We start from the raw sequence: 25199 nt of genomic DNA, 5'->3' as shown, positions 1-25199 counted from the left end.
TATAGGTAAAACTCGTAGCTCAGTGGTTGACACATATGAAGGGCAATAGATTTTCTTAATTTCTTCATTTTCTTCATTCACTTTTGCCTCCGTTTTCTTTTCGTAGGCATTTAATTAATATTTGCATTAAATGATTGACCTTCCTATCATTTTCTAACTGTTTTAATGAGTCATCTTACTTCTTTTCAGTTTCTCTAATCCCAAGCAGGGCTTCTTTGTTGACTTCAGTCCCTCGCTCCATGAAAGAGAGTAGTGTTGCCTTAACTGAAAAGATTAGGCAACATTCTCCCTTCTTTTTTTTTTTTTTTTTTTTTTTTTAAGACGGGGTTTCCCCATGTTGGTCAGGCTGGTCTTGAACTGCCGACCTCAGGTGATCTGCCTGCCTTGGCCTCCAAAGTGCTTGGATTACAGGTGTGAGCCACCACGCCCTGACCTTTTTTTTAAAAATTTCATTTGTATCTGCCTTGGCCATGTGCATAGACACTCAGGGGCCCCTTCTCCCAGCCTGGGGGAGGGGTGGTGGGTGGAATTCTGGAGGAAGGAGATATCAGAGTGAGGACACAAAGTTCCAACAGAAGGTCCTGCTCCCGTGAGCAAGGGGCATCTGCATGGGCCGGAACTTGAACCCTCTGCTCTTCCTCCACCCCAGGCCGTCTTCAAATCTGCATGGGTCCTTCTATTGGACATCAGGTCACTCTTTCCTCTCCCCAGGGACTAGCTATGAGCAGGAGACACAACCTCCTCCCTTGTGTGTTTCAGCTTCTTTTCCTGCTTTTCCCATCCCTTAAATTCTATTCCTGGGGATAGAGACACCAACACCCATAACCTCTCTCCTAAGGCTCTTCCTAACCCAGGGTGCCAAGTCGAGACTCCTAACAACTGGTAAGGCCAGCGACCTGGAAGCTCTTACACAGAGGCAGATAAACACAGAGGCAGTTTATCTGCCTCTGTGTAAGGCAGATAAATACATCTACTGTCCTAGCCTCATGCAGTGTGAGCTGGCTGTGTGAGGGTAAGACAGTAGATGTGTTTATCTGTGTAAGGCAGGACTGCCACTATGGCAGGCTGTGGGGAGCCACGGCGCTCTGGGGTGTGTCTGAAAGTGGGGGCAGAAAGGTTCAGGAAGCCGAGGACATGGGCTTATTGATCGTAGAAGGCCACGTGGGCTCCAGACTTAAACACCTCCTTTTGCAGCAAGCTCAGCCGTTTTTGGGCTGACACCCTGCAATCCAGCAGCTCCCGCTTTGCCTTCAGCTTCTACAGCCTTTTCGCATATCTGGGTCCTTGGAGGTCTCCCGAGCCAACAGTTGCTGCACATCTGAGTCCAGAGGACCTGGGGCACCGTTCGGCACCCTGACATACCAGCAGCCTTTCTGCGCAGTACAGCGCCCAGCCTCTGAAGGACACAGAGGGTTGAGACGTTAATCACAGTTCTACTGAGGCCAGGATGGTCGGGAAGGCCTCCAAGACCCTGCAAGTCTGGCAGAGAGAGCATGGAGGTCAAGTTCAGCGCTCAATCTTTGTTCATTTGAATGGAGTCACCCAGGTCCACGAAGCCTTGGGACACATCCCCCGGAGAGCCCGCGTTGTTGATGAGCAGCAGTCGCAGCAGTGGCTGCAGCCCCCGGATCCAGGGAGCTGGCGCAGGGCCCGCCTCGGCGCCCAGGTCTGTGGGCACCTGCACCACGCACAAACGAGGCCGCCCGGTGCCCAGCTGGGTCTCCAGCTGCTGCAGCGCCTCGTCGTTGATGCGGGCGTTGAGGATCAGCACGGAGCTCAGGGACAGCCGCGAGGCCAGGAGGCCGCCCCAGGCCGCCCTCCGCGCGGTAGTCCTCCTGGCTGCACCCGGGCCCTCCCTTGTAGTATTCTGTGAGTCTCCTGATCATGAACCAAGTCCCCGATGAAGCAGGAAGGAGCCGCTAAGGCTGGATAAAGTTTTATCTTCAACTATGAGCAGAAATATTGAATATTTCAGGCCTTAAGTTATTTCCCGAGAGCCCAGCTCCTTGCTGGATTTTTAGAATCTTTTTTTTTTCTTTCTTTCTTTCTTTTTCTTTTCTTTCTTTCTTTTTTTTTTTTTTTTGATACAGAGTTTTGCTCCTGTTGCCCAGCCTGGAGTGCAATGGCGCAATCTCGACTCACTACCACCTCCGCGCCTCCCAGGTTCAAGTGATTCTTGTGCCTCAGCCTCCCAAGTAGCTGGGATTAAAGATGTGTACCCTCACACCCAGCTAATTTTTGTATTTTTAGTAGAAATGAGGTTTCTCCATGTTGGCCAGGCTGGTCTTGAACTCCTGGCCTCAAGTGATCTGTTGTCTGGGTCTTCCAAAGTGCTGGTATTACAGGTGTAGCCACCATGCCTGACCGTTTTTGTTTAATTTTTAATTTAATTTAATTTTTTTTAAAAATTTCACTCTGAGTGAAGCATGTTGACACCAAGGAATATTTTTGGATGATGGAAACGTTCTATATCTTAATTATGGTGGTGATTACTTGGGTGTATTGCTTTGTCAAAACTCATGGATGTGTACAATTAAAATGAGAGCATCTTACTGTATGTAAGCTATACCTCAATGAGATTAGAGAGAAACGGAATCAAGATAAAATGACAACGTGGTTAAACCACACTTGGCAGTTTCTTGTAATGGTGTTTTCTTCTTTTTATCCATCCTCTAAGGAAACAACCAGAACAACAAAAACCTTTGTTGTACAGACATCCCAGTAAGGAGTATTGGCCACTCCTTGGAGTGAGGAGGAGTTTGGGGTGTAGCGTGTTATGCTTTCATCGTCTGGGAAGGAGAACATCTGTTGTGTCCCATCAGCTTTGTTCCTTTGTTCCCAAAGGGTGTGGGGTGTGTTATGTTACTTTATGAAGCTTTCTCGAGTTCTGCCCATCTTCTTTCACTACCTCACTTTCCCCCTTTCATTTTCTTCCTTTCTTCATAATTCTCTGCCTGCCAAGTTCTATGAAGATCTGAATCACAGAAAAGCAGATCACCTCACATTAATCTGAAAAGCCAGACTTAAACAGGAAAAGTAAGCAGGAAGTTTTCAGGCAGTCATCTTGAGATAATCCAGGTTGAAGTTCCGCTTTGTACTGTTTTCTCACAATCTGCATTTATTTGAATAATTAAGGTTAGTTCTTTATTACTGCCCTTGTCTGGGCCAGTGAAGAAACATGGTGAGTTCCTGAGAGTTTGGAGTTTGTAGATCAGAAAAACAATTTGAAAAAAATATGTAAATACTCTGGAATCAGTTGTATGAAACAGATTTTTTAAAGAAACTATAAAAAAGTCATCACAAAATATTAAAACAATGTAGAGCTTTATAGAGTAAAATATGAAAACGGCCATGCCCAGAAATAACCATTTTAATTTTTTGGTGAGTACCTTTCTTGTTTATTCTTTATATGTTTGTCTTTGTCTTAAACATAAATATGCCATACTATAGGTACTGTTCTGAAACTTGCTTTTTTCAACTACCAGTATTCTTAGAAATCTTTTCACATCTGTGCATATATTACATTGAGTCATATGAAATTGTTATTTATGTCAAAAGCAGTAAAACATTGCCAGTTTCATATGGTTAACCTAATACATATACTTATATTTTAATGACTATATTGTATTGTAAGGTATGGTTGTAGCATAATTTTTTTAACAATTACCTTGCTGATGGGCATTTAAGTTGTTTCTTATTTTGTTAATTAACAGAACTATGATAAAACAGAAATAGATGGATATTTATATATGTATTTGGGTGTATATATATCTTTGTGCATATACCTTTGCGTATATGTGTATGTATCTTTTTTTTTTTTTTTTTTTTTTTTTTTTGAGACGGAGTTTCGCTCTTGTTACCCAGGCTGGAGTGCAATGGCGCGATCTCGGCTCACCGCAACTTCCGCCTCCTGGGTTCAAGCAATTCTCCTGCCTCAGCCTCCTGAGTAGCTGGGATCACAGGCACGCGCCACCATGCCCAGCTAATTTTTTTTTTTTGTATCTTTAGTAGAGACGGGGTTTCACCATGTTGACCAGGACGGTCTTGATCTCTCGACCTCATGATCCACCTGCCTCGGCCTCCCAAAGTGCTGGGATTACAGGCTTGAGCCACCGCGCCCGGCCGTATGTATCTTTATATATTGTCCTGTCTATCTCTTTTTGCATATATGTATCAGTATTTCCGTAGAATAGATTGAGTAGACTCCTAGACACATAACTGTTGGTCAAGGGGTTTACATATTTTGTATTTTGATAATTATTACCAAAGTGTCTTCTAAAATGTCCCTAACAATTTATATTTCCAGAGTGTCCTTTCCCCCAACACTCTCAATAATCTCCTGAGTAAATTGTTTGTTTGTTTGTTTATCTGAGACAGAGTTTCACTCTTGTTGCCCAGGGTGGAGTGTAATGGAGCAATCTCAGCTCACTGCAACCTCTGCCTTCCGGGTTCAAGCAATTCTCCTGCCTCAGCCTCCCGAGTAGCTGGGATTACAGGCATGTGCCACCACACCTGGCTAATTTTGTATTTTTAGTAGAGACAGAGTTTCTTCATGTTGGTCAGGCTGGTCTTGAACCCCCAACCTCAGGTGATTTGCCTACGTTGGCCTCCCAAAGTGCTAGGATTATAGGCATGAGCTACCGTGCCCGGCCATAAATTGTTTTTTGAAGCATTTCAAAATGAGTTATTTTATTCAACAAAAGATGTAAGAATGTCCTGCTTATGTCCAGCTCTGTGCTTAGCCTGGGAAGTAAATATGTGTGTAATTAATGTGGTCACTGCCTTCACAGCATGTTTATTCTGATTGGTGAGACAAGATTGATGCACACACAACACAGTTGCAATGATTTCAGTGTCATAATTACCAATCATCTCTAGCAAGATTAATGAAAAATATACCAACTGCCTACGCTGAGGGTCCATGGAATTCAAACAGAACTGAGTGGCACTCCGCGTTCCTTCACTTACTATGTGCATAACCCTGAGTTTCTTTATTTGTAAAATGGGAATAATAATAGTATTAGCTTGGCGCAGAAGTCATCGTGGTTTTTGCCATTAATTTCAATGGCAAAAGTGTGATTACTTTTGTACCACCCTAATAGTTTCTTTATAGGTGGTTGCGAAGATTAAATGTACAGTGCTTGGCACTTAGCAAGAACTCCATGGAATGTTAGCTGTTGCTGTTTGTCTTCACTTCGAGAGCAGCTGCCAGCTTCATGGGCCTATAGGATGTGGCATCACGTACTGGATACAAATATTTTTTTTCTTTTTTTTTGAGACAGAGTTTCACTCTTGTTCCCCAGGCTGGAGTGCAACGGCAAGATCTTGGCTCACCACAACTTCTGCCTCCCAGGTTCAAGTGATTCTCCTGCCTCAGCCTCCCGAGTAGCTGGGATTACAGGTGCCCACCACCATACCCAGCTAATTTTGTATTTTTAGTAGAGATGGGGTTTCTCCACGTTGGTCAGGCTGGTCTCGAACTCCTGACCTCAGGTGATCCACCTGCCTCAGCCTCCCAAAGTGCTGGGATTGCAGGCGTGAGCCACTGTGCCTGGCCTGGATACAAATATTTCTTTCTTTCTTTCTTTTTTTTTTTTTGAGATGGAGTTTCGCTCTTGTTACCCAGGCTGGAGTGCAATGGCGCGATCTTGGCTCACCGCAACCTCCACCTCCTGGGTTCAGGCAATTCTTCTGCCTCAGCCTCCTGAGTAGCTGGGATCACAGGCACGCACCACCATGCCCAGCTAGTTTTTGTATTTTTAGTAGAGACGGAGTTTCACCTTGTTGACCAGGATCGTCTTGATCTCTTGACCTCGTGATCCACCCGCCTCGGCCTCCCAAAGTGCTGGGATTACAGGCTTGAGCCACCGCACCCAGCCCCACAAATATTTCTTATGTGGTGTGTCTAATCCTGAGGGATCTGGGACCATCGTCCCCCTCTTTGAAAATTACACTTCTACTACAATCTGGTTGCTAAGGTTTCCACTCTAAAGTTATTTTGTATTCTAAAAACTTTAAACATTCCCTGTGCTTTCAAACAGGAGGGATGCACATTGCTCTTTCACGATGCCCCTGATTCTTGGTTGAGAAAAGGCCATTTCAATTAAAATATAAAATTGTATTTTAGAAAGAAGACATTAAGGGGAGACACTGTAGATTTTTTTAATCTTTTTAAATTTTTTTTTTTTTTTTTTTTTTTTTTGAGACGGAGTTTCGCTCTTGTTACCCAGGCTGGAGTGCAATGGCGCGATTTCGGCTCACTGCAACCTCCGCCTCCTGGGTTCAGGCAATTCTCCTGTCTCAGCTTCCTGAGTAGCTGGGATTACAGGCACGCGCCACCATGCCCAGCTAATTTTTTGTATTTTTAGTAGAGACGGGGTTTCACCATGTTGACCAGGTTGGTCTCGATCACTTGACCTTGTGATCCACCCGCCTCGGCCTCCCAAAGTGCTGGGATTACAGGCTTGAGCCACCGCGCCCGGCCCTAATTTTTTTTAAAGATGGGGTTTCACCATGTTGGCCAGGCTGGTCTCAAACTCCTGACCTCAAGTGATCCGCCCACTTCAGCCTCCCAAAGTGCTGTGATTACAGGCATGAGCCACCACGCCCGGCGACACTACATATATATATTTTTTTTTTAATTTTTTTTTTTTTTTTGGAAACAGAATTTCGCTCTTGTTACTCAGGCTGGAGTGCAATGGCACAATCTCGGCTCACCGCAACCTCCGCCTCCTGGGTTCAAGCAATTCTCCTGCCTCAGCCTCCTGAGTAGCTGGGACTACAGGCACGCGCCACTATGCCCAGCTAATTTTTGTATTTTTAGTAGAGACGGGGTTTCACCATGTTGACCAGGATGGTCTCGATCTCTTGACCTCATGATCCACCCGCCTCGGCCTCCCAAAGTGCTGGGATTACAGGCTTGAGCCACCGCGCCCGGCCGACACTCCATATTTTTAACCAAGAATAGGATGGTGCAAAGTTAAGCATGGTGATACCGTAGCTTATCGTAACAGACAAATTCACTGCATTTATTAGTAATGTTTCAGAAGCTGTTTTCTTCCAGGTATGTAAATTTTGTGTTCACTGTGGTGGCATAGCCACTGGGTGGAAAAGTGCCCGGTCCATTATGCATAGCCATGAAAGTACTGTAGTCCAAACACATACAGCTTCTTTCTCCAGTACATATACTAAATCTGTTCCAATTAATTGCCCATTTGATGCTCAGGTGGTTGTAGCAACTGCTGCTCAGTGGAAATTGTGAGAAAAGATCAGATAAATGTACACAATTGACATTCTAACAAGAGGGCATTGTCCCTACTGAAACTCATTAAGAGGAAGGACTTTGGTGCATGTAAATTGCTTTTGGAAAGAGGCATCTCCATCAGCTGCTAAGGACACCCTGACAACGTGGACAGGTCTGGACTGATAGGTGGCAGCAAGGAGATGCTAAAATGCCACTTAAAGGCAGGGCTGAAACCACTGCTGCTCATTGAGACCCACAGTTTTCTGTGTCGGGAGTCCGTTGGCATAATTATTTGTCATAAGTGAAGTGATTCACAGGCTACCTAGAGTAGGCTAACTGTTCTCCCCCTGAGAGTCTTGACCTACTTAGGCTTATTGGACTCTTTTGACTGTTTCATGAAAGCTCTAGTCTTTTTTAACCGGTAAAATAGCCTTGCTCCATACATACCTAGGATTTTGCGTATCATCTCTGGAGTTCCGTAGATGCCCCAGAAGTACCATGGACCCTGGGTTAAGAAATCCTGCTTTGTGCTCTTTTCCTGTTTTCTTCACCCTTTACTTCTAGTGGTGTCACTGGTAGCTTCTCCTTCTCAGGATGAAGGTCTACTGACCTGACCTTCATCCTACAGTGTTGACCCTTCCTTCAAGTCTGGTTCATGTTTCACCCTTCTGGAGCTCTTTGTGCTCTGAGCTCCATAGGCACTTGGAATTGGTAACTCTGAATTTAGTACCCAATTATTTTTAGGACTAGTGGATTGTATCTACCACTAACACAGCATTTATATATTCATTCATTCAATACATGTTTAATGAGTGCCTACTATGTTCCAGACACAGTTCCCAGATATTTATTGTACAGTATGATAATCAGTATCATACAGTATTTATATATTCATTTATTCAACACATATTTAATGAGTGCCTACTATGTGCTAGGTACTGTTCCCACTCATTGTACTGTATGATAATCAGTATCATATAGCATTTATATATTCATTTATTCAATGCATATTTAATGCATGCCTACTATGTGCCAGGCACTGTTCCCAGACACTTATTACACAGCACTATAATCAGTATCATACAGTATTTATACATTCATTTGTTTGACACATATTTAATGACTGCCTACTATGTGCCGGGCACTGTTCCCAGACACTTAACGGTACTGCACTAGAATCAGTATTATATAGTCAGCCTGCCAGCTTCCCCCCTAGACCATGTCCATGTGGGCAAGGACCAGGTCTCTCACTCTGCCACATCTTCTCTTTCTGTATTTCCACTCATCTGTCAAGGCTCAGCTCAAATACCATCTCTTCTGGGATGGGTGAGGCAATCCTCTCCAGTACTCTGCTGGCACCCTGTGCTTACCACTGTTAGAGCTCCTACCACATTATTTTGAAGTCATCTGTTCTCATATCTGTGTCCCCGGGTGTAGTTTCCCCCATGCCAGGGTCTTCCACCCAGTATGCAGCCTGGCAATGGGAAAACTCAGTAAATATTTGTTGAATGCCTAAATTTTCTCTCACCTCCATTCCTTCAAACAAGCTCTTCCCTCTGCCTGAAATAGTCTTCCTTGCTTTACTATTTGCAAATTCTTGTCAATCTAAACATCACTTTCTCAGGAAGGATTTTTTGATCTGTAGATGAAGTTAGGTACCCTCACGCAATGCTCCCAACATGACTTTGGACTGCCTCTAACATGGTACTTTATTGAGCGGTCCTCCCTCGGTATCCTCAGGGGATGGATTCCAGGACCCCCTCGAGGACTAAACTCTTCTGATACTCAAGCCTCTTACATAAAATGGCATAGTATTTGCATACCACCTATGCACATCCTCCTGAATACTTTATCTTTATTTTATTTAATTAATTTATTTATTTAAGACGGGGTTTCACCATATTGGTCGGGCTGGTCTCAAACTTCTGACCTCAGGTGATCCGCCCACCTCAGCCTCCCAAAGTGCTGGGATTACAGGCGTAAGCCACTGTGCCCGGCTTTATTTTATTTGTTTATTGACACGGAGTCTCGCTCTGTTGCCCAGGCTAAAGTGCAACGTTGCAATCTCTGCTTACTTCAACCTCCGCCTCCTGGTTTCAAGCAGTTCTCCTGCCTCAGCTTCCGGAGTATCTGGGATTACAGGTGCATGCCACCATGCCTGGCTAATTTTTGTATTTTTAGTAGAGACAGGGTTTCACCATGTTGGTCAGGCTGGTCTTGAACTCCTGACCTCAGGTGATCTGCCCGTCTTGGCCTCCCAAAGTACTGGGATTACAGGCATGAGCCACCATGCCCGGCATTTAATTTTATTTTTAAATTTTTTACTCTCTTATGTAATTTTACATTTTTATCTTTAAAAATATATATTTTTTTGCCACAATGCCATTGACAGAGGACTCCTGTATAGTTTAAATCATTTCTACATTACTCATAATACCTACTATAATGGAAATGTTATGTAAAAAAGTTGTTATTTTTTTATTTGTATTATTGTTTATTGCAGTGTTGGTTTTGTTGTTGTTTTTTCTGGCTGTTTTCAATCTGTGATTGGTTGAATCCATGGATGTGGAACCTGTGGAAATACAGGGCTGACTCTACTTCCTTGTTTGATATTTACATTCATTGTTAGCATATCAACTTCAGTAGCCCATGGGGCATGGCTATTTTATTTGCTTCTGTGTGCCAGGGACTAGGACATTGTACAATCCTTTACTACTGAAAGTGTGGTTCACAGGCCAGCTGCATCGGCATACCCTATGAGCTTGCTAGTAATGCAGGCTTGCATGCTGTAGCCCAGACCACTGAATCAGAATCCACAGGTGATTTACATATGGGTTAAGGTTTGAAAAGCAGTGGTCTAGCACAAAAGCATTCAATCAATAAATGCCAAATGAATAATGAGTTGAATTGAACAAAATGGAATCAATTTACTTTTGGCATTCTTATTGTCTAGCACATGACCTAGCTCAAAGTAGGCACTCAGTAGTTGAGGAAGAAATATTGTTTTCCACTTCTGCATCCACTGCGTCTTCTAGCTTATAAGTCAAACGTTAGGGCCTTTCTTCTTCTTCTTCTTCTTTTTTTTTTTTTTTTTGAGACGGAGTCTTGCTGTGTCGCCCAGGCTGGAGTGCAGTGGCACAATCTTGGCTCACCACAACCTCTGCCTCCCGGTTTCAATTGATATTCTCCTGCCTCAGCTTCCTAAGTAGCTGTGATTATAGGTGCACACCACCACACCCAGCCAATATTTGCATTTTTAGTAGGGTGGGGGGGTTTACCATGTTGGTCAGGCTGGTCTCAAACTCCCGACCTTGTGATCTGCCCACCTTGGCTTCCCAAAGTACTGGGATTACAGGCGTGAGCCACCGTGCCTGGCCTCTTCTTAATCTCTGTAACTTGAAACTCCTCACTGAATGCATAGTAGATATTCAATAAGGATTCCAAGCCAACCTGATACTTCAATGTTTGGTAATATATGATCTACCAGCTTGGATTCAAGCAAGATAGTTTGAGGTGTGAGGTGTGTGAAGTGACCAGGGATGTTTCCAGTTGTCTGGACACCCTCAAGTCTTGATAGCAGAGCTTTTACCCTCAAGTTTCATTTCCATAAAGAATAGCTCATCAATGGCAACAGGATGGAGAAGAAGCCGTATCAATGAGAACTTAGATTTCTGGTTTTCACTCTTTTCTCAGGACACTGTTTGGTTTGAAGAGGCCTAATTACGCCACTTATATAAGCAAAAACAGTGGAACAGATTCTTCTGAGTAGTATGTTTTAGTATAATTCCCTTTTCCAGATCTTCTGGAAGGAAAAAACATTTGCTTATTGGCATTTGGTCTTAGTATTAGGACAACTTACAGACTGCGGGCAAAGGCTGTGTGAAAATAGGCATCTTGATGCATAAGGTTATTTTTCATAACTAGGAGAAAATAAAATTTGGATTAAATTATATTAATTCATGTAGCGAATATTCTTGATGCTTTGGCAAATGTTTCACTCCGTTAAACCCAGCAGGCATTACTTGAGCACCTCTTGACCCCAGTGCTACAGATTTAATCACTGACCTTGAGGAAATCAAGGTTAGAGCGGGCGTCTGTATCCTGATTTTTTAAAAGTATATTTATTAGAATGCTAAAAACGAAGAGGTGTGGCAAGAATCTACGTTTCTTTAAATCTGTGGAATTTTAGAAAGAATAATTGGAATCTTGAAATTTTGCAGCGTTTGATCTTTAAATTGTAGATCACAAACTTTCCGAAATAGTTTCAAGATGATTCTGCATTGGGAGAAGTCAGGTAGAACAGCAGAGATGACCATCAAACGGCGTCTCTCTGGCTCTGCCCTGCCTGCTCTGTGAGCATGTCCATCATCTTTTTCTAGCTGACAGTTGTGGAAGAATTCAAGGAGGTTCTCACATGTAATCCACCTACTGGTCCTTGGCTACTCAGCAGTGGCCACCATTTTGGTCCTTCCCTTCTCTTGTTCCTTGTAAGGAATCTTCTTTCACAACAAAAGCTGGAGTCCTGGGTCACCAAAGACACTGTAGTTGCAGGAACCGCCAGAGGCCTGTCACTGCCACTTGGTGCCAGGAGACATGAATGGCCGTGCCTTTGCTGGCACACCCTCCAACTCCAGTGCTGCCACCCACTCTGACTACACAGACATTTGACGCCTTTCCTCTCCTTCCTTGCCCGTGGCCAACAGTCTCTAAAATAAAAACTGGAGCACACACCTGAACCTAGTTAGCACTCTGATCAGGAGCCAAGTCAACAAGGAATTTCTGAGTCACAGCCTTTCTGTTCTCCGCTTCATCTCCTCTGCTTGCAACCTCATCAAGGCAGGGGAAGCCTGACACTGGAAGTCTGACTTTTTGTTCAGATGTCCCAGACTGTGCCCTGCTTTCACTCTTATTTACCATCTCCTTGGGAGGAATGGACTTAAAATAGATTTAAGGAAACTATTATGTAGGTGTATTTGTAATAGGACATACGCCTATGCTCCCCACATCCCGCAAAGCCCAGGGAAACACTCCATTTATCCCTACAGTTAGCTTCAGCCTCCAAGGAGGAGCAGATTTCCTGAGGCTGTTTGTCCTAGACTGTCCTATTCCCAGTTGGGGTCTGAGCTGTGTGGTTTTATTGCCCACCTTATAAATAAGAACAGTCTAGTTTGATCAAGAGGTTAAGAATCCAGACCATGTGCCCAGCACACAAAGCAGTAAGTAGCTAAGGCCTTGACAGTCAGAACTGGACTCCAAACTGACTCTGCCACTTTCTTTTTTTTTTTTTTTTTTTTTTTTGAGACAGAGTTTCACTCTTGTTACCCATGCTGGAGTGCAATGGCGCGATCTCGGCTCACCGCAACCTCCGCCTCCTGGGTTCAGGCAATTCTCCTGCCTCAGCCTCCCGAGCAGCTGGGATTACAGGCACACGCCACCACGCCCAACTAATGTTTTGTATTTGTAGTAGAGACGGGGTTTCACCATGTTGACCAGGATGGTCTCGATCTCTTGACCTCGTGATCCACCCGCCTGGGCCTCCCAAACTGCTGGGATTACAGGCGTGAGCCACCGCGCCCGGCCTGACTCTGCCACTTTCTTACCCAGTCTAAGACCCTGTCATCTATATAGTGGGGATAATCACTCTATTCTTCTTTGGTACTAATAATAACAAAAATAGCTAAGTGGTTTATTTTAGAGTAGCAAAATCTGTAGCAATAGTGTTATACTATGTCTTCTTGTCTCCAGCTTCTTACTCTCTGCAATCCGTTTTTCATTCAGCTGCTAGACTCATCTCCCTAGAACATCGTGATCATATTACTCCCCTATGTGAAAATGTTAGATCGCTTCTTAGGACTTACACCTAAAGTCCGGAGTTCTCTTTGCATTCAGGCCCGCTGGTCTGGCCCCAACAAAACATTACCCCCATTTCTCCACTACTCCTCTTCATACCTCCTCCACTCCAATTAAAATAAACCAACATTCTTCGTGTACACCCACACCCTGCGCACTGTTTGTTCTTTTTTATCCAGAATCCAGATCTTATCGCTCTCTTAATGCCTGGTTTAAGTGCTACCTCTTCCTCTAAGACTTCTCCAGCCCATAATAAACCCCACAGCTCTTGATGGACCCCTCGTCATCACACAGGTACCTAAGGAAAATTTGTGCTTACAATTGATGTGTGTATCTGTTACACCGGATGATCGAATATAGCTATCAAATTCATCCTTGTATTCCTAAACCAGAATTTCTCAGCCTCAGAGCTATTGATATTTTGGGCCAAATAATTATTTTGTGGAGCGAGTTACTGTGTGCATTGTAGAACATTTAGCAGCATCCCTGGCCTCTACTTACTAGATGCTAGTAGCACTCCACAGCCCCAGTGGTGACAAGCAAACATGTCTCCAGACATTATCAAATGTCCTCTGGAGTGCAGAATCACCCCCAGTGGAGAACCACTGCCCTAGATTCCAAACCATGGAGGTTTGAACATGAATGGTTCTCAGTAAATGCTTATGAAAGGAAGGAAGGAGTTTGGCTTAGACTCTTTTAAGTTTGAGACAATAGTGGAATATATAATTAATGCTATTCTTTCAGCATTTGGGAGTAGAAGCACAGAGTTCCTTTGAAAGCTCAGAACTAGAGATTGAGACTTGAACGTCACTGGCATGGAATTGGCTAATAGGCATTTATTGTGTTATATAATGTTTTGAAGTCCCAACTCAGATAGGAGTTGGGCTCCAACCACTGGCCTCACCACTGTAAACTGTCGCCATAGGTGAGTATTTTAAACCCTCTGAGCTTCATTTCTCTTGTTCTTTAAAATGGGGGTAACAATTGTAACTTATACGGGGTTGCTATGAGGATATGTTAGACAATACACATGAAGTGGTCATCCAAAAGCCTGGAATGTAGTAAGCACTTAGTAATAGTTCAGGGTTACTATTAATATTGTGATTAATAATAATGATTAATTTTTAATCCACTCAGAGCTCGTGACAGTGTTAGTTCCATTGTATAGCTAGATTGTGGTTAGAATTTGGATCTGCTAGGCTGGGAATGGTGGCTCACGCCTGTAATCTCAGCACTTTGGGAGGCTGAGGTGAGCAGATCACTTGAGTTCGGGAGTTCGAGACCAGACTGACCAACATAGAGAAACCCTGTCTCTACTAAAAATACAAAATTAGCTAGGCATGGTGGCAGGTGCCTGCAATCTCAGCTATTTGGGAGACTGAGGAAGGAGAATCATTTGAACCTGGTAGGCGGAGGTTATGGTGAGCCGAGATCATGCCATTGAACTCCAGCCTGGACAAAAAGAGTAAAATTCCAACTCAAAAAAAAAAAAAAAAAAAAAAAGAATCTGGATTTGCTAATCCCTATCTTTCCTTGGATCATATTAATCTCACATAATATGCACACAGCATCTCGCTTCCCAGAAGGATCTTCACCTTTTCATCTGGAAACTGAGTGCTAGCTGCCTATGGCAAAAATTCCTTTTCAATTGGTAAATACCATCTTCATCTATAACGATCATTGGGAAACTCAGTAACTGCTTATTAAGTGCTTTAGGTAAACAGATGGAGGAGATATTGTGTATAAGACACCCGTGTTGCCAAAACATAGCACCTGCCTGTTTGCAGCTTACTAGCACACATGCTCTAGGAATCTGTCCCTTAGGCTTTAATAAATGAATTCAGAAGTTTAGCAACCATTGGCATTAGCTCCAGGCAGCGTTTGATTTTTGGAGTAGAGCAGCATGAGCAGCTGCCATGGCCCAGAGCAGAAGCTGGGGCAGAAGCCCAGGGACAGGCCAGCAGGTGGGTGGGGGAAGCTACCTTCCTCCTGTGAGAGCCAGTCAGTCGGCTGAGGGCATCCAGCAGGCCGATGCAAAATGAGTCTCCCGCCTTTAGAAAATAAACACCAGACAGGTCAGGAAAATTTAGCCCCAAACCTGTTCTGTCACCAACAAACTGGCTGACCTGGGAAAAGACATTTAACCTCTTTAAGCTTCTGTTTACTCGTGGGCAAATGAGGGCATGGGATGAAATCCGTGGTTCTCAATCACTGCTATGCACATTGGAGGTGGAACATGACTCGTCTACGTGGTACAGGATTTTTGTAGAAATGACTAGCCATCAAATATGCCTAAAAACTCAGACATATATTTGAAGAAGAGTGTTGGGGTGGGAGGGTTGTTTCTTTTTATCCCATTAGGTCTCTGTTGTTTGATAGATTGGATCATTCAGTTCATTCATTCATTCATTCAAATGTTATTGCCTGAACATTCATTCAACTATGTGCTGCTGGGATCTGTCCTGGGACCTGATGCTGCCTTTGCCCTCAAATGGGGTTTACCGGTAACCAGTTCACCATACCTAGGTCATTGGAGGTGACATGGTATCTTTTCTCCTTCAGAGGTGAATCCCTGAATCTGATAGGACTGTGGGGTGATCTGGAAATGGAAATCCCTGCTTCCCCATCCTTACCACTTCCACTGACCCCCGTGTCTACTGGCTGGGCAATCATCCGAGTTCTCCCCAGCCCCCACCGGGTTTCTGCAGACGCCGCGGCGTCTACGAGGTCTGCCTTCGGATTCCTGCAGGTGGAGCCCGATCCCCTGGCTGGGAGGCCCCGGGCCCGCCTCCGCGGCGGCCGTGCGGCGGCTGTGCTCCCCGGCTCCCGCTTCCTCCTCCCCCCTCTCTCTTGTGCGGTCTCCCTCAACATCCAAACCAACCGAGTGCGTCTGAGGTGAAATCGTGCCAGACTTGGAGACGGCTGCCAGGTTCCTCTCAAGTCTTGGCTTAACAAAAGAAAGCAAATTACAAAAATGGAAATTTTCAAACTCGCGTTCGGTGGTATTCAAATCGACGTTTGGGTAGCGCACAGGCACAGACCGCATTCGTGCTATTTTGTGATTAAAATGATACCCAAAATACCTCCTTGCTTTGGTTTTCATCTTCGAAAACGACTTCTTTCCTTCTTCTGGTTTCCCCCTTCACTTCTGGGAGCGGCAAACCACTGACCGCTCTAGAACGGCTAGCATTTGGACCGGCGTCTGTTGAAACCCTGCCGCTGCGGACTTTTTTTTTTTTTTTTAAGAGTTGAACTTTAAAAATGTGTGCGCTTTGCAGCCCAGGGAAATACAGATGAAGAAGTTCCTAGGCGCTTTCCCAGGAAGGCCTGAGTTCTGTGTGAGGAACGGCAGGTTCGATGACAGTGCTTAAATCGCCGTTACGTTTCACCTCGGTCCGGGGAGCGAACCTGAGGGTGCGCCCTGCCAGAACGCCTGCGTGAATGGTGTGCTGTCGCACCCTTTTAAGACATGGGTTTAAAGTGGCCCTTGGGTTGGATCGTGAATGATTTTACTTAACATGACGTGTTATAAACAGCCTGACCCACGTCCTGCTCGATTATTTTTGCGGTGGCTGGACAGGCCCGATCCCACGTGGGTTTGCCAGGAAGGTGCTCTCAGCATCGCCCCACCCCCAAGACCGCACCGTTTCTTTCCTTGGAAGCGTTGACGATCTCCTTCTTACACAGCTGAGTTTGCAGTGCCTGGAGACAGGTGGGGGAGCAGCCTTGGAGGCCGAAGCTGCCAATTCCTTCTCTGAGGACTGTCTGAATAGCTATTAAAATTTAAAGATCGCACGCACGCACGCAGTTGTTTTGTTTGTTTTTGGTGGTGGCCACTCACTATGTCTTCCCGTTTTGTTGTGCATCAGTTTGCCAGAAGGAGGTGACACGTCACATTCTATTGCGTGCATTCGCCTGCCCACATCAGCGTCACCAGCTCACGTAAGCATCACCCTGGGCCACTGCCACGTCTTTCTAGGCACCTCAGAAACCTGGGTCCTGGAACCGTGGCCGAGTTGTAGGACCGCTTGTGAATTTCAGGAAAGAGGTTCTCCCACCTGGCTAGGTAAACTCAAAGCTCCCATGAACGCTGCAATATTCAGACGTAGTCGCATGGAGAGGTCCTTGCTGGTTTGAGCCTACACGAATTCATGTAGGCACACGTGACTGCAGATACATCAAGCTGCTAATATTTTTCAGATTTCAGAATAGAGGGATGATATTTTAATCTGGAGTCAGACACCTGATATTTAGCCCCAAATGTCCAGTGGTCGTCAGGACCCTTGTGCCTTTGTACTGTTTCTTCTGGGAATTTCTCCCCCATCCTAGTCTCTGCTTAGTGAACTCTAGTTGGTCTTTCAAGGCTTGTCTCAAATACAACCTCTTTGAAGTCTTTCATAGCCATACCTGTGCACCGATCTTCCCTCCCCATCATCTGTTAAATGCCACTCTCTTGCTAGATCTATGTAACATACCACATACTGCGTAACCGTGTCATGCCCATCTTGTTATGCCTCTTTCTCCCCTAACAGAATATACTCTTTGCTCAGGCAGGGAACATATCTAATTTACTTCATACTTCTCAACTAAAGATGCTCAGTAAAATCTGTTGAATGAATAAAGAAATATGCTTGGTTTTTTCATCAATTTCCAAGGGACAATTTGTTTACTTCCAGGCTCTGCTATAACCATGTCCATAGAGCTGAGAGTAAGATTTTAAAGTTTATATTAAAGTCTGAGGTTCATAGCTCAGAGACATTCTTCTGGCATATGGTAAAGGAAAGTTTGATGAGCATGTTGGTGGAAAATTTCTGTATTCCCAGCACCTGATTGATGCCTCTGTTCCTACAGAATCCAAAGAGAGCAGCACACCCCCGCAGGCATGGGAGCTTGTGAAAGTTGTGTAGTTCTCATACTGCTTCGGTGTAGCCTTGCAAGTTATACTAACAAGGTGTTATTCATTAGACTTGATTCATTAAGTCATTCAAGCTAGAAACCTGAAAATGTCCTTGGAGCCTCCCTTTCCCTCACTTCCCACATTCAGTTACCACCAAATCATGTCAGTTCTTCTCCAAAATATCTCCCGGATCTGCCCACTATTCTCCATCCTTGCTATTGCTGTGTTCCAAGCCATTATCACTTCCCAGCTGGGCAATTGCCAAAGCCTTCTAGTTAGTCTTTCTGCTTCTAGTCTTGCCTGCCTCCCATCATGTCATTCCCTGGCTTACCAGCTTTCAGTGACTGCACTTAGCATAATCCTTTGCATGGCCTTGTGTGGTCTGGCCCCCACTATCTTTTTAGCGCCTCTCTCACTGAATATACTAGACTTCAGGTCCTTGAACTTGCCAAACTCTTGCCTACTTCAAGGCCTATCCATATGCTTACTTGCCTACTTCTTTCGGGAATACTTCCTCTCCGTGTTCACTCTCTTGAATCACTTCTCATCGTTCAGAAATCAACTCACATGGCACTTCCTTGGAAATGCAGCCCATGCTTCTCCCCACTTCATCCCTTCTGGTTAAGTCACATCCCCGTTATTGTTACTCCGGATACCCTCTTCTTCCTTCATGTTACTTATTAGCAGTTGCGATTATAAAAATTATTGATGTTTGTATGTATTTTATGTCTCTTCATCCACAGTAGATCAAATGAGGGCAGGGATCACGTGTCTTTGTTCAAAAGAGTTTGTCAATAGACCCAGAGCCTAACATATAGTAGGTTGTCAAGAAATACTTTTTGACAGTGCCGGAAGGAGAATGCTAGCAGGTCATATGTCACAGACCTGTGACGTGAAAATAGTTTCATACAAAAGAAAATGCTAATCTGAAATGAGACTCAAGGATGTTTATGCACATGGGGCAAGCAAAGGGAAGACTTGAGTTTTGATATGATATCCCATGGCCTTTCCCCACCGCTGTTTGAAAACTAAGAAGAGAACAAGAACAAAAATATTTGTTTTACAGCTCTACCAAGATTCAGCCCTCCCCCTTCTCTCCCGCCTGCCCCAAGTACATCCTGTACTTTTGGCAACATGTTGACTGGATATTTAAAAGCTGTGAACTGTTCTGAAAATTTCACATACTGGGTTATGGGCCATGTGTGTTTGATCAAAATTCAATTACTACACTGTACCATACTTGGAAACCTATCATCCCAAGTTATGAAGTATGACGAAATAGGCGAACCTAATTGGTTCAGTATGGGAACGGTATCAACCAAGCTTGTTATGATAAATAGCTTCCTGTGTTAAAGGTTCTCTAGAGCTTATAAGTATCTTGGCTCACCTCCTTCAGTGGAATAGGAATATTGCTCCCAGGGACCCCTAGATCATTGTCCCTTCAATGCAACTGCAGTTCAGCATTTTCTTCCACTTACTACTCCTGAAAAAAAAAATGCAGTGCAGTTTTCCCCATTCCTTCTCACTTCTTCATTTAGAATTTGAGCACCTGGTAACTTCTTTAGTTTTTTTGTTTTTTGTTTTTTGTTTTCTGCCTTAGAAAAAACAATTTTTAAAGTTGCCGAAGCATTCCAAATACAGAAAACCAGAAAATGAGAGACATCTCTGTACCCAGCACTCAGGATTAACAATTTTTCCCCCCTATTTCCATTCGATCTTTTTTTCCCCCTCTTTTATGCATCCTTTCTTGTTTTTCGAGGCCAAACATGGACTACAGTATTTATTTATGAAATTTGTAAGTTAAGTCCTGAGATACTTTAAAAGACTTAACCAAGAGGATGTACATCACATTACAGAGAAGTAGCTGTAAGTTGCACGTCTTTTCAGATGTTGAAATGGACTCAATGAGAATTTCTGAACTATACTGTAGATAAGATTAAAAGGAACCCTGGAAGAGGATTGTTGGGAATGTAGGGAGTGGTGGTACATGCTTGTTATCCCAGCACTTTGGTAGGCCAAGATGGGAGGATTGCTTAAATGCAGGAGTTTGAGACCAGCCTGGGCAACATAGTGAGACCCCACTGACACAAGAACAGAAAACCAAACACCGCATATTCTCACTCATAAATGGATGTTGAACAATGAGAACACATGAACATAGGGAGGGGAACATCACACACTGGGATCTGTTAGGGGGTGGGGAGAAAAAGCAGGGGATGGGGAGTTTGGGAAGGGATAACAGTAGAGGAGTTGGGGGGTGGGGAGATTGGGGAGGGATAACATTAGGAAAAATACCTAATGTAGGTGACTGGGGGGAATGGAGGCAGCAAGCCACCATGGCATGTGTGTACCTATGTAACAATCCTGCATGATCTGCACATGTACCCCACAACTTAAAGTATAATAAAAAAAAATTAAAAAACAAAAAAGAAATTGTCTTAACAATTTGAAAAGGATAAAAAAGTAAAATAAAACAAAATATTCCCATGCTTTGTGGTCATTATGGGAATATGTATATAATTTTTCTTTAGAAGTGACGTTTTGGGTTGGGTTAGAAGTATTTCCTTCTAGTGATCGCAGTAAAGGGCAAAACAATTGGGTGACTGCCATTGTAAATTCCAAAAAATAATCAGTAGCACTGGCATTTTTCTCAGAAGACAGCTTTAGGGCTGGGACAATTTGCATATGTTTACCCTTAATTCAATCTTACCTTTGCAATTGCTTTCCCAAGTTTGCTCTGGTTTTATTCACCATTTGTAGTAGGCCTTCCTGTTAAACCTCTTTTTTTTTTTTTTTTTTTTTTTGAGACGGAGTTTTGCTCTTGTTACCCAGGCTGGAGTGCAATGGTGCGATCTCGGCTCACCGCAACCTCCGCCTCCTGGGTTCAGGCAATTCTCCTGCCTCAGCCTCCTGAGTAGCTGGGATTACAGGCACACGCCACCATGCCCAGCTGATTTTTTGTATTTTTAGTAGAGACGGGGTTTCACCATGTTGACCAGGATGGTCTCGATCTCTTGACCTCGTGATCCACCCGCCTTGGCCTCCCAAAGTGCTGGGATTACAGGCGTGAGCCACCGCGCCCGGCTCTGTTAAACCTCTTAATGAAAATGCATAATACTAAGTCTGCATTTCTCCTGTGGAAAAATTTTGTGTTTCATAAAAAGTTGTTTTGGTTAAAAGCAAGAGCCTTAGTCTGTCCTTGACAATAATTCATCCGTCATGAGTGCTGCAATGTATAACCACGAAACAGAGAAAGAGCCTCAGTGAAGGTAAATGTGCAAGCCCACACAGAGGAAAAATAAATATATTGCGTGGTTTAGCAGTTTGAAATCACAACGCTGCCAGGATTAGATTAGAGTCATTCTTGTTTTCTGCAGTACTATTAGGTTTACTTTCAAAATTGCAATTAGCTTAAAAGTTGTGATTTCTAAAATGGCCCACTTGCCTTCCTTGTTCTCCTCTATCAGGTGGACGCTAGTATCATAATCATTCCCTAATTTTTAAATAGAACTTCCAAGAAGACGTGCTCCCTGAAAGCCGTAAACTTTAGAAAATAGAATGTGACTGTAGGCATTTATGCTAATCTCCCTTTTGGCAAATCAGCTTTTTTTTTTTTTTTTTTTTTGTATTGGATCTTGCCTGATTGAATAGCACGGGAACTGCCAGAATAAATGCTATTATCTCTGTACAGTAATTAAGGAAATAGTGCTTGTCACTCTAATACGGACCAAGCTCTGCTTGCCTGTAATAAAGTTAAACGATAAAGTATCTGGAATGTAGAGAAAAATAAAGGGAAGTCAGTTACGAGCATGTGGTTCCTCCAGATGAGTAGTAGAGAGATGGAACGATGCATTTTGCAGTGACTGAAGAAGTTAAATAACTAAAAAGTATGAACTTCTAACATTTAATGAAATTATTTCAGGAAATGAAATTCTTCCATTTCTATCTTTGGGAAGTGTTGATGGTTCCTTTGTGAACCTCAATGTATTATTTTAAAACATAGTTTTGCTAAATACAGGTCAAGCCCTACTAGAGTAAATATCAGTTTTGAGACAATTCTGTCAGTCATCACAATAAACATCTCACTATAATAAAAATGGTTCTAATTACATGGTTTTGAATGGATTCTGACAGAAGAAAAATTTCCTTGTGGATTTAGTGCACCCACGTGTCCCATCTTTTCCTCTGATGTTCTCAGTCATTCTCCTTCCATCTCTCTGTGTGTATTTATCTATCTCGGCTACTATATATCCAATTGTTTCAAATATGGCAAAGAGGAGCCTACAGGTACTGGCAAGTTTTGGAATAAACCTCACCTCAGAGCCATGAAATGTAAGAAAATCACTTACTTTGTTTTCTTTAGTAGAAATTGAGGTGGAGGAGCGATATTGAGCAAAAGAAGGAAACAGCCCTCTTCTTAAAAATTGCCGTGTTCTGTACTTTGGAAGATCCGGCTCAGGGGTCAGCAAACTTTTTCTGTAAAGGTCCAGACAGTAAATATTTTCAGCTTGGCGGGCCGTATGATCTCTGTCACAACGACTCAATTCTGCTGTTGTAGTGCAAAAGTACCCTAGACAACATGTAAACAGATGAGTATGGCTGTGTTCCAATAAAACTTTATTTATGGGCACTGAAATTTGAATTTCAGATAACTTTCATGGGTTGTGAAGTATTATTCTTCTTTCGATTTTTTCCAACCTTTTAAAAATGTAAAAACCATTTGTAGCTCAAGGGCAGAACAGAAGCAGGTGGCGGGCCCACAGGCTGTAGCTGGCCGACTCCTGACCTAGTTGATTATAATCTTTTTTTAAATCTCACTTAACACGTGTCTGTTGATCATCTGCAGAGACCAAAATATTTTTAAAGCACTATGATAAATATTAAAATATAAAAGAGATTCATCATTTGTCATATATCTATTGAACTTTCCTATGTCCCAGGCACAGTGCTAAGTGGTAGCAAATAAATATTAAAATGTACGAGATTCAGCAAACATTTAGCACATGTCTATTGAGCTCTCCTACGTCCCAGGAACAGTGCTAAGTGCTAGCAAATAAAATAGTAAGCAACAGAGACACTGCATCTGTTCTCATCATGAAGTATGAGAAGTATGTCATCAGCAGGGGGGTTACAGGGATTGTGGTAGCACCTGGCAGATACAACCTGACTTTAAGTAGCATTTGGGTTTTGTTTTTTAATGGTATTTTGTACTTGACCTTCCTATGTTTATTTATTTATTTATTTTTGAGCTAGAATCTCTTGCTCTGTCACCCAGGCTGGAGTGTAGTGGCATGATGACAGCTCACTGTAGCCTCGACCTCCCAGGCTCAAGCAATCCTCCCGCCTCAGCTTCCTGAGTAGCCAGGATGACAGAGGCGTGCCACCACACCTGGTTAACTTTTACAGTTTATGTAGACATGGGGATGGGGGGTGGGTCTCGCTATGTTGCCTAGGCTGGACTTGAACTCCTCATCTTGAACTCCTCTTGCCTCGGCCTCCTAAGTGCTGGGATTACAGGTGTGAGCTGTCATGCCTGATCGATCTTTCTATCCTTCATTCTTCCCTCAAACAACATTGTCTGATTCTTCTTAAGGTAGAGTATGTTAATAATACCTTTACTCTAGGTACATCCATACCTAGAACAGATTTATTTGTTTGTTTATTTATTTATTTATTTATTTATTTATTTATTTATTTATTTTTGAGACAGCATTTCACTCTGTCACCCAGACTGGAGTACAGTGGTGCGATCTCAGCTCACTGCAACCTCTACCTCCTGGGCTTAAGTGATTCTCCCATCTCAGCCTTGAGAGTAGCTGGGACCACAGATGTGCATGTCAGCATGCCCCGCTATATTTTTGTACTTTTGGTAGAGATGGGGTTTCACCATGTTGCTGAGTCTGGTCTCGAACAACTGAGCTCAAGTGATCCACCTCCTTCGGCCTCCCAAAGTGCTGGGATTACAGGCATGAGCCACTGGGCCTGGCCCTCTAGAACAAATTTCTATGTTACTAAGTAAACCAGGTGGCTGTCTGGTCTCCCTAGGGCATGGTATCACAGAGAGGGCTAAATTGAGTCTCTGCATTGGAAGAGTAAGCACTCAGCAGCAGTGATGTCCAGACCCCACAAGGTGACGGGAGAAATCTTTCTATGTTATTGAACCCATGAATAGCAGCCATCTCTGCTGCTATGGACACTTTATTTGTGAACACAGTGAGCAAGCTTTGGATTAGTAGGAAAGATGCTGACTGATACAGATCAGATCATCCTTTTCCTACTGTTGCTGAAACCTCCTCTGCAGTGGGTGCCTTTTGATGAACATCCACACAGGATACAAATATTCTTACACTCTGGGGCCGTTCTGTGACATCCACTATTGCAATGCTCTTCCATTGATTCTTGTTACCACCCTCCAACCTTGTTTCTCCCAAGTCTAACCAACTAGCTAAACCATCGGCACTAGCCAGATATTGCTGTAGCTCTGTACCTCATCTGTTTCCTTCCAGGCAAAGGGGACAGTCATATGTACCACTCGAGGTTCTGCTACTAAAAGAATGATAGTACCTTTTATTACTCTACTTCAGAGTCACCCTTAAGTAGGGCATCATGCTCCTGCGGTCCGCTTTTAGCTGGTGCATAGTCCTGCAAATTTTTTTTTTTTTTTTTTTTCCTTGAGTTACTTTTTACAAGCGATTCCCCACAAAGCTTTCAGAGTGAGCTGAAGAAGAGGTGGCAGTCCCACTGGAGTCAGTGTGCTGGGACCGTGACCCACAGCTCACCACTACCTTTACCACCTCCTTTAGTACAATCCCATGTTCCATACTTCTACTTAATTTTGCAGTATTGCTATGCATGCCTAATTTGATGGCTTGACATACTATGTAACAACAGTGAATAACAGGCGGCTCAGATCACGTGGTCTCTTGGTGTCCCACGGCCAAGCAGTGAGTCTCTACCAGCGAAAAGATAGATGTTTCTTAAAAAGAGACTATGTGTTTGTGGAAGAGTGGCTGAGTTTCTGATCTCGTTGATCATAATTTTTTTTTTTTTTGGCTTTGCTCTAACCCGCAGGTGCCTGTGTTCTGATTATTCTCTCAGAGCTATCTGTCCAGTGTCCTCATCTGTCATACACACTTTGAGTGCCATGATGCTGTTAGATACCTTGTATCCTGGACCAACCAGAGAGTTGTTACATGCTTGGGCACCTAA

At 43.6% G+C, this 25199-nt stretch overlaps 1 pseudogene; it reads right to left on the bottom strand.

Moving 5' to 3' along the window:
- Positions 1 to 1140: 1140 nt before the first annotated feature.
- Positions 1141 to 16139, bottom strand: LOC120366011 (sepiapterin reductase pseudogene; annotated as a pseudogene).
- Positions 16140 to 25199: the final 9060 nt, after the last annotated feature.

This window comes from Saimiri boliviensis, chromosome 11 (assembly GCF_048565385.1).
Source record: "Saimiri boliviensis isolate mSaiBol1 chromosome 11, mSaiBol1.pri, whole genome shotgun sequence".
NCBI lineage: Eukaryota > Metazoa > Chordata > Mammalia > Primates > Cebidae > Saimiri > Saimiri boliviensis.
This window is presented reverse-complemented; position numbering and strand designations above follow the sequence as displayed.